Source organism: Triticum urartu, chromosome 4A, assembly GCF_056163025.1.
Source record: "Triticum urartu cultivar PI428250 chromosome 4A, HENAU_Tu73, whole genome shotgun sequence".
Lineage (NCBI taxonomy): Eukaryota > Viridiplantae > Streptophyta > Magnoliopsida > Poales > Poaceae > Triticum > Triticum urartu.
In genome coordinates this window covers 249,868,261-249,876,396 of record NC_141876.1, presented here as the reverse complement: position 1 = coordinate 249,876,396, position 8,136 = coordinate 249,868,261, and the positions used below count along the sequence as shown (strand labels likewise).

Here is an 8,136-nt window from a genome sequence, read left to right as displayed (position 1 = left end):
ATCTTGAAAATAGCATATGTTTTTGATTGTGCATCATATGAAGATGTGCTATGCATAAATGTTGATCAACATGATGTTAACTGGCTGGTAGTTCCAGTTTCAACCATGAATAAAACTTCCATCATGATGTTAACACTACTTGAAAAGGCCTTGTTAATATAAATGCTCTACCTCTGAAAGTTGTAGTTTCTTATCTGAAACTGAACTTGGAGTTTCTTATCTGAAACTGAAACTTGCAATTTCTTCTCTGAGAATCACCTGTCAGCGACCGAAAGGCAGGGGAACCTCTCCTCTCCATCATCTCCATTCCAAAACCACCGTCTCGCCTCTCCCTCTTCTCCATTTCAAAACCACCCCCTCTCCTCTCCATCATCTCCATTCCAAAACCACTGTCTCGCCTCTCCCTCTTCTTTATTGCAAGACCACCGTCTCTCCTCCCATCTTCCAAAGCTCGCACCGGACCACTCAGAAGGACATCTATGGAGGGGATGCCCTAGCAAATCAGGCAGATCTCCGACGGCGACCAGGCAAAGTTAGCCAGGTTGAAGGAGATCCTTACTTGGTTTGACAATAAGTGGGAGATTTTGAGGAGGGTGAGGGCCATGTGGCAATGTATGCGAAAGAGCGAGACGACGACGATGAGGGCGGCGATGTACTCCTCGGCGGCAGTCACGCCGCAGTCCTTTGAGTTCATAGAGTATCTCCTCTGGGCAATGGAGCAGACAGATTCGCCCGAGGCGAAAGTCAAGCGGAGGTGGTGGGCGTACAGGTCGAAGGTCGAGCACCCGGAGGATAACGAATCGATCGAGTACGGTGTGCCGTTCGTGAGGGTTCAGAGAAAGCCGGAGCCACAGGAGTATTCGTTCTCCCACCGCAAGAGGAGGTCGGATGGCGCGACGTCGCTTCCCCGCCGTTCTCCATGGTTCCCTCGATGCTCGCCTCGTTTCAACGGTGTCAGTAGGGTTTAAGGTAAGCTTCACACTAACATAATCTTCCATCTGCTCATGCTTACAATGAGTGTGATAACTAATAAAAATCATGCTTACAATCAGTCTCCGAGTACTACACTAATCACCCTAAAATAGCTCTGGACCTTTGGGTCAAAGTTGTGACACTATGTACAAATAAAGAAAAATAGATTGGTGCTTCTTTCAGAAAAGAGTACACCCCTAGAAAACTGCCAATATAAGCTACTAGTATTTTTTTAAGTCTAAGCTACGAGTATTTGATTAGAGGATTTGCTACCGAGAAAGATCCGTCCACAGTGAGCGCCACACATCCCACTAATGGTGGTGGATGCCAATACTTAGATGGAGGAGGGTTGGTGTTGGTAATTTTTACTTGGCACCTCGCACTCTGCATATATGCCGGTTCCAACCGTACATTTGTGCATTTCCACCAAAATGCAGCTGAATAACCCTGTTTGCACAGATAATGAAAAGGCGTGATTACATTATAGTGGCACTAGCTGACGAAACATACACTAATAAACAGAAGAAAATATTACATCATACTGGAAATCGACCCAAGTCTCCCCGATACACCTTCTGCCAGTGATGAACATCAGTGTACAGCGGTAGTACAAGGAGGGGCCTTGAGACATTCAAATCTCCATTTTTGTACCGATCAACTAAAATTAAGCACCCCAGTTACAGAAACGCTTAAACATTAACAATGGGACTAGTTGATGAAACATACAGTAACAAAGAGAAGCACTTTCTTTATCTACATTGGAAATGAAATGATAGAGAGGATACTCGCTCTATTTTAGCTGTATTATTACTTCATTTTATCAGTGACACTAGGGTCGAGCAAGTGGCAAACGAGGTGTATCGTGCGTCTTAAGGATGAAGGCCAGGGGTGCTAGACTGGGATGCTGAAGCTGGCTCTTTCAGTCCCTATCTTCCCCCTGATGTTTCTGTGGTAGCATTTGGGTTGTAATCAAAACTTGGTCGAGCTGGTGATGCGTCCCCATACCTTCCTAGCTTATGTGGCGAACTTGTTTCCTGCTAGTACTTAGTTCGTTCTAGTAGTAGTTGCATAACTGCCGGTTTACACTGAGATGTTGTCAGATATGGACGTCAGGTTGTTGGGTGGAGGAGTTACCCTCTGTGATATGGAGCATCAATACCACCCCTAATAGGTCTATGGGTTATACGCCTTTCTTCATGGTTTATGGAGCAGAGGCAGTCCTGCCCATTGACATCCATCATGACTCGCCCCGCGTGGCGGCTTACGTTGAAGCTGATAAAGAACAAGCCCGTCAGGATGCACTTGACTTATTGGATGAAGAGCGTGACTTAGCAGCAGCCCGCTCGGCGATTTACCAACAGGACCTGCACCATTGTCACAGCCGCCGGGTTAAGTCCATAACCTTTTAGGAAGGTGACTTGGTGCTCCGGCTCATCCAGGACCAAACTGATGCACATAAATTATCCCCACCTTGGGAAGGACCCCTTGTGGTCAGCAAGACCTTGAACAACGGGTCATACTACCTCATTGATGTTTGAGAGCACAAAGACTCACGTAAGTCAGAGGAAGAGACCTGTCGGCCGTGGAATATCGCTCATCTTTGCCTTACTATACTTGAGCCACCGGCTCTCATAATGTACATACTTTGACGTTGTATATATTATGATAAGTAATAAAGCAGGACCTCTGTCCGTTTCATTCTCAATAATCACATGCCTTTATTGTTATATTTTTAAAATGGCCAATTAGGGGGTGATTGTCTTCAAATCTAGCTTAACCCTTTGGTCCGGCTCATGATCGTATTCGAATCTAGCCGTTAAACCTTATGATCACTAGGGGGCTTCCTGTTCAAACATAGGTCGTATTCGAACCAAAGAGAATATAGCTGTCGGTACCCTTTTGATCGGCTTAAAGCCAAACTCACTAGGGGGCTTCTTGATCATATTCGAACCATAGCTTAACCCCTTTTGGGTCCAACTTGGATCATATTCAAATCAGGGTCGTTAAAAACCTCTCAAGGTCATTTGGGGGCTTCCTCTTCATACATAGGTCGTATTCGAACCAAAGAGAACATAGCTGTCGGTACCCTCTTGATCGGCGCAACGGCAAAGCCACTGGGGGATACATGATCGTATTCGCATCCTTGCTTAACCCCTTCGGTCTGGTTTACTGATCGTATTCGAATCAGAAGCCTCCAAATTTTTCTTGGTGTTTGACTTACATTGTTTGAAAGACAAACTTTTGGTTTTTTCGGTTTTGTTGTCTAAATCTAAGTGTAAGTATGGTTTCAATTTAAATGGCTTGGTATTTTGACAATGAATCACCAGTGTATAACAGTCATCATACATATGGAAGTATTGGCTTCTAAAGATTGGGTTATCACCCTTACTGTTCGGGTCACATAAGCCGGCAGTCCAGATTCAAGATCACAGGTATGATATTGTCGTTAAAATTCATCATAGACTTATCTGTGTTTTCTTCAATCAAAGACTTTCCAGCCTTATTTACCCTTACATCTAGCCTTGATTATACAGTTATGTTAATTTACATAGTTATGTACTGGGTGTTTTGACCCGTTCGGCGACAAACCGCCAGGAAAATTTTCATATTTTATATACAGGAACAAATTCAAACACTACAGATATTGTAGAGGATGTAAAGCATAGGTTGACATGATGGATAAAAGTATTGTACGCAGCACAATATGCACGATGGCATAGGTAGAGCATGAAGTTTTAAACTAGCCTATTTGTTTGGATGGTTACGACTCATCCCTTGCCGGTTCATCCTCCTCCACAACTTGGAAATTCGGCTTGGACCAGTCAAAGCCGTGAAGAGTGACGAACTCAGCCTCATCTTCAATTAAACCAGACGGGTCAATTTCCAGGGCAAAGGTGTGCTGGCGAACCGGCGGGATTAGATCTGTCACTTTATATGAAGGAGTCGCCATCTTTTTATTCTCAGCATCAAAACCCGACTAGTACTTACCAACATTGGTCTCATCGCCAAGGATGGTAACATGAGGACGAATTTCCTTCACGCAAGCAGCAAAATCTTCTTGATCAAAATGATTCCCGTCTTCCTTAAAGCTGGGGTACCCTTTGGCTACATCCGCCGGGTCTAGCTCCAGTACCCATGCTTTGGAGCGGCTTAGAGCAGTCAGGGCTCCGGCTCTCGCATAGGAAAACTTGACTTCTTGAAACCTGGCGGGTAAGATGGATAGCTTCTTCAAGACATGACTCAATAGGTTCAGTCCTTGGTTAGCTAGGGAAATAATGGCAAGAGCCCGTTGAGCTCCAATATACAGCTGCTCCACCAGGGTGTAAACCGCCTTGAGCTTTATCAAGCTATTTTCACTCAGGTTGCTGCTTCGTGGACCTATGAGATATTTCCAAAAGGATAAGCAGGCGGCTTACATTATGATGGCAAAAATAGAGTTTAAGTAAATAATATGATGACCCACCGAAGATTGCAGAGACCATCTGAGACACACTGTTCTTTAAACCGGTGAGTTCAGCGGTAACTTCCTTGAGAGCCGCCTCGGCCGTTTCAGCAGGCTGTGTCAGCAAGGTTTTTTCGTCGGCCCAAGATTTTTTCTCCACATCAAAACTGGTCTTCAGTTTCTCTGCTTCAGATAGGCTCAACTGGAGTTTGGATTCAGTATTCTTTATCTCAGTCTCTTGAGCCGCCAACCTGGTTTTCGCATCACACAGTTGAGAATCTAAGTCAGTTATGGTGGTCTACCGACATGCACAGGTGTGTTAAAGTTTATTCCAATAGAGGTCATAATGACTAAAGTCCCAAGCGCTTTGCAGAACAACACCACTCGGCACTTGGGGGCTAATGTCTGCCGAAACAATTCTTAAATACAGAAATGACTCTTCTAAAAAAGTCCCAAGTGTTCTACAGGTCCTTGGGGACTACAGGTGAATTAAGCCGGCCCTTGGGGACTACAGGTGAAAGTATGCTAATCAGATAAATCCGGTTAAACATTTTTAAACCGGACTTGGGGAAAATCTAGGTCAGAACATCAGCCTATATCACAAGTCAATAGATCATTCAAGTTTATCATAATCAGGAGACTTGGGGGCTGGCAGAGCATATGTCTCCCTAATAATAAAGCACGGATTGACTTTGTCGGGCTCACCGTCACAATATGCTTCTTCCCATGATTTTACGCTTTCAGTTTAAATTTAAAACATATTCGAGGTGGTACTAAATTTTGTCTCAGTAGGGTTCACCGTCGTTTTCTTACATCTGGTCCACGTGGCTCTGTGTGCGTACGAGCTTCATGGATGGGCTTGGGCCTTAGTAGCGAGAAAAAACACAAACGAGAGGGCAGAACTGTAAAAGAAAAACACACGCACACATGAACACGAGGGCTCGCCTTCTATGCGTACGAGTATGCCGCCGCCGCACGTAGCCTATCCGGCCGTCTGCTGCCGCATCCGCGCGTGGCCTCTCTGGCCATCCGCTGATCACCACCTCCATCGCCCCGCCCTACCTCCTACCATGCTCCGCCCCGCCTCACCGCGCGCTGCCGGCCCCCTGCCCCCATCGTCGCACGTCGTCGGCCCTCCGCCCCTCTTCGCCACGCGTCGCCGGACTGTCTACCGTCGCCGCGCGCTGCCACTGCCTACACCATCAGCGCGTCTACTACTACCCCAAGTGCCCTCACACCCATGTCCTACCACTGTCGGCGACCCGCAGTGGCCTTCCACGGCCGGCGCCGCTCGACGCAGCGGTGACGGGTCCCCTCGCCCCTGCCACCATGGGGCCATCGGGACTCCTCATCGCTGCTTCCAACTCCACATTGATTTCCCCGACCCCGCAGGCTTCGCCTCCAACCACTTCTTCCCGGTGCACTTTGCCCGCCGTCGGACCCATCCGCTTATCTCCACTACTTCAACACCCAATGACGATGCAATCCATGTTGGCAGAGGGGGAGGTCGTTCAATCGCCTCAACTCATGCCAAGAGCAAACTGCAATTCACCTTGGAATATGCAGTGCAAGAGAAGACACATCGAATATAGTTTGAATCAATTCAAACAGCCAGCCGCCATTGTTGGTGAAGCTTCAGATCGAGCTGCAGTGAAGCTGCCAAGTGAAAGAAGTGCAGCAGACTAGAGGTGAAGTGTAACAGCCTGGATTTTTACCCTTTTCTTTTTCCTTTGATTTTCTTGGATTTCTAGTTTTGTTTTGCTTTTTCCGTGGCTATGTGGTTCTGAAACTTGGAAAGATCATGTCTTCCTAGGTTTTGTAGTGGCTTGTCACCCTCATCATCATCCCAAGATCATGTCATTTCCATCCTTGACCTAACCCAAAATTCTTTTGTTGGGAATATTCCTTTCCTGATAAAGGAATAACCCTTAAAGCCCTAGGGTGTGAAGCAACCTATATTTCTGTCACTCCTAAATTTCCCAAATAATTCTCATAAATTTTTTGGGTCCTATCTTGCTCAAATATGGCAAAATATTTCATTTCCATGTTCAAAAATAATCCTCCAATAATTCTTTTCTTATTCTGTCCTAAATGGCACATTATGAGGCAAGTTCTATTTATCTTTGCCCATTTGAACCCAAACTTCTTGGACAGCTTTTCCTGTCCATATAATTGGCTCATGCCAAAATTCAACTCAATTTTCCTAGTAAATATTCCTAAGCAATTTTTCAAAGTTGCTGTCTGAGTAAAGTGATTGTGAAGGAAGTACAAACTAGGCATATCCAAATGAGTTGCAATTTCGCAAGGACCTTTATATGATCAAATCATGACTCTCCACAGAATATGAGCTCATGTAACTCATTTATGTGAGCCCAGCTCCAAATCTTAGTTTTTGGTCAGATTTTTAGTTTGTGAAGCAACTATATTTTATATTGCTTCAATTGAGCTGAAACTTTACCAGGACATGCTTCTATCTATATCAACTCCTCCCACTAAGTTTTATCACAATTGGTTAATCCAATTACCCTGTGTAATGTTTCCAAGTTTCTATCCAGAATGAAGCTTTGTGAAGCAAGTGCCACTTTGGTATTTCCAAATGACATGAAACTTTTACATCAGCTTCATATAATCGTATAACCCCTCTCTGCCAAGTTTCATCTCACAGAGATCAAGTATGTGAGTGCATCATCCAAATCCCCAATTCTGGCCAGTATTGCACTTTCTACTGCAACCACCATCTAAACTCCTCCTCTTAGTCTGATTTTTGGTGATCAGCATCACCTTAGTATGTGATCATCATCAGACAAACTAGTTACCACGTTACCTAGCTGGTTTAACCATAGGAAGTTACAAACACCTTCTTACTAATTTACTTTTGGAGCTAAGTGCAAATCTCTTCTTTGCCTCTGGACCGATTTATTTCTTCAGTTGGACTAGGGGCACCAAGGTCCATCCACAGGAAATTGTTGGCCACGCAAAAGAGCGCCGATTGCGCCAGTGTGTCTGGTGATCACACTGGCGTCATGGCTACACGCGTGCTCTGGCTTGTTCCGGCCACTATACTCGTCTCCTCCCTCCTTGTCTCGACCTCAAACCGTGTCCAGGAGCTCGCCCGTGCTCGATTGCGTCGCCCTGCATCGGTGCTTCATTGCCGTTCGCCTTAAATGTGTCGCAAACGCCATGACCATGCCATGCCCGCCCTCTGCCTGCCATTAAAGCTTGGTCGGGAGCTCGCTTGTGAGCTCGAGAGCCTTCCTCCGCGGCTATATAAGGAGTGCCCGAGTCCCTCCGCACCTCACCAGCCTCTCCCCAAGCCTCCTCGCCCACCAGAACCCTCGGCCCGCTCCTCTTTTCGCCGGAGTTCGCCATGGCCACCTCGGCCTCGGCATGATTCCAGCCAAACCAAGCCTCCCCTCGCTATTCCGAGCTGTCCACCGCGTTCCCCTCGTCACCGCGGTTCGCCCCAACCCCTTGCCCCTCGCCGGAGAGCCCCATGGCCGCATCTCCCAAGTCCGGCCGTCACCTCCGCCGTTCGGCCACCTCATTGTCCGGCTGCTCTAGCCTCTTTCATCCTCTCCCGTCTACACCACGACACTCCCCACACCTCCGCCAGCCTCCCCATCTCCTCCGTTCGTCGCAAGAATGCCCGCATCACCGGAGAACCCCGCCTCCCGAAGCTTCCTGTGCTCCCCATGGCGCTGCCCCTCCCTTCCTCCATGCGC

The 8,136-nt window shown here is 46.8% G+C and overlaps 1 pseudogene; it reads left to right on the top strand.

Moving 5' to 3' along the window:
* The first annotated feature begins 5,267 nt into the window (after positions 1-5,267).
* Positions 5,268-6,045, top strand: LOC147975513 (uncharacterized; annotated as a pseudogene).
* Positions 6,046-8,136: the final 2,091 nt, after the last annotated feature.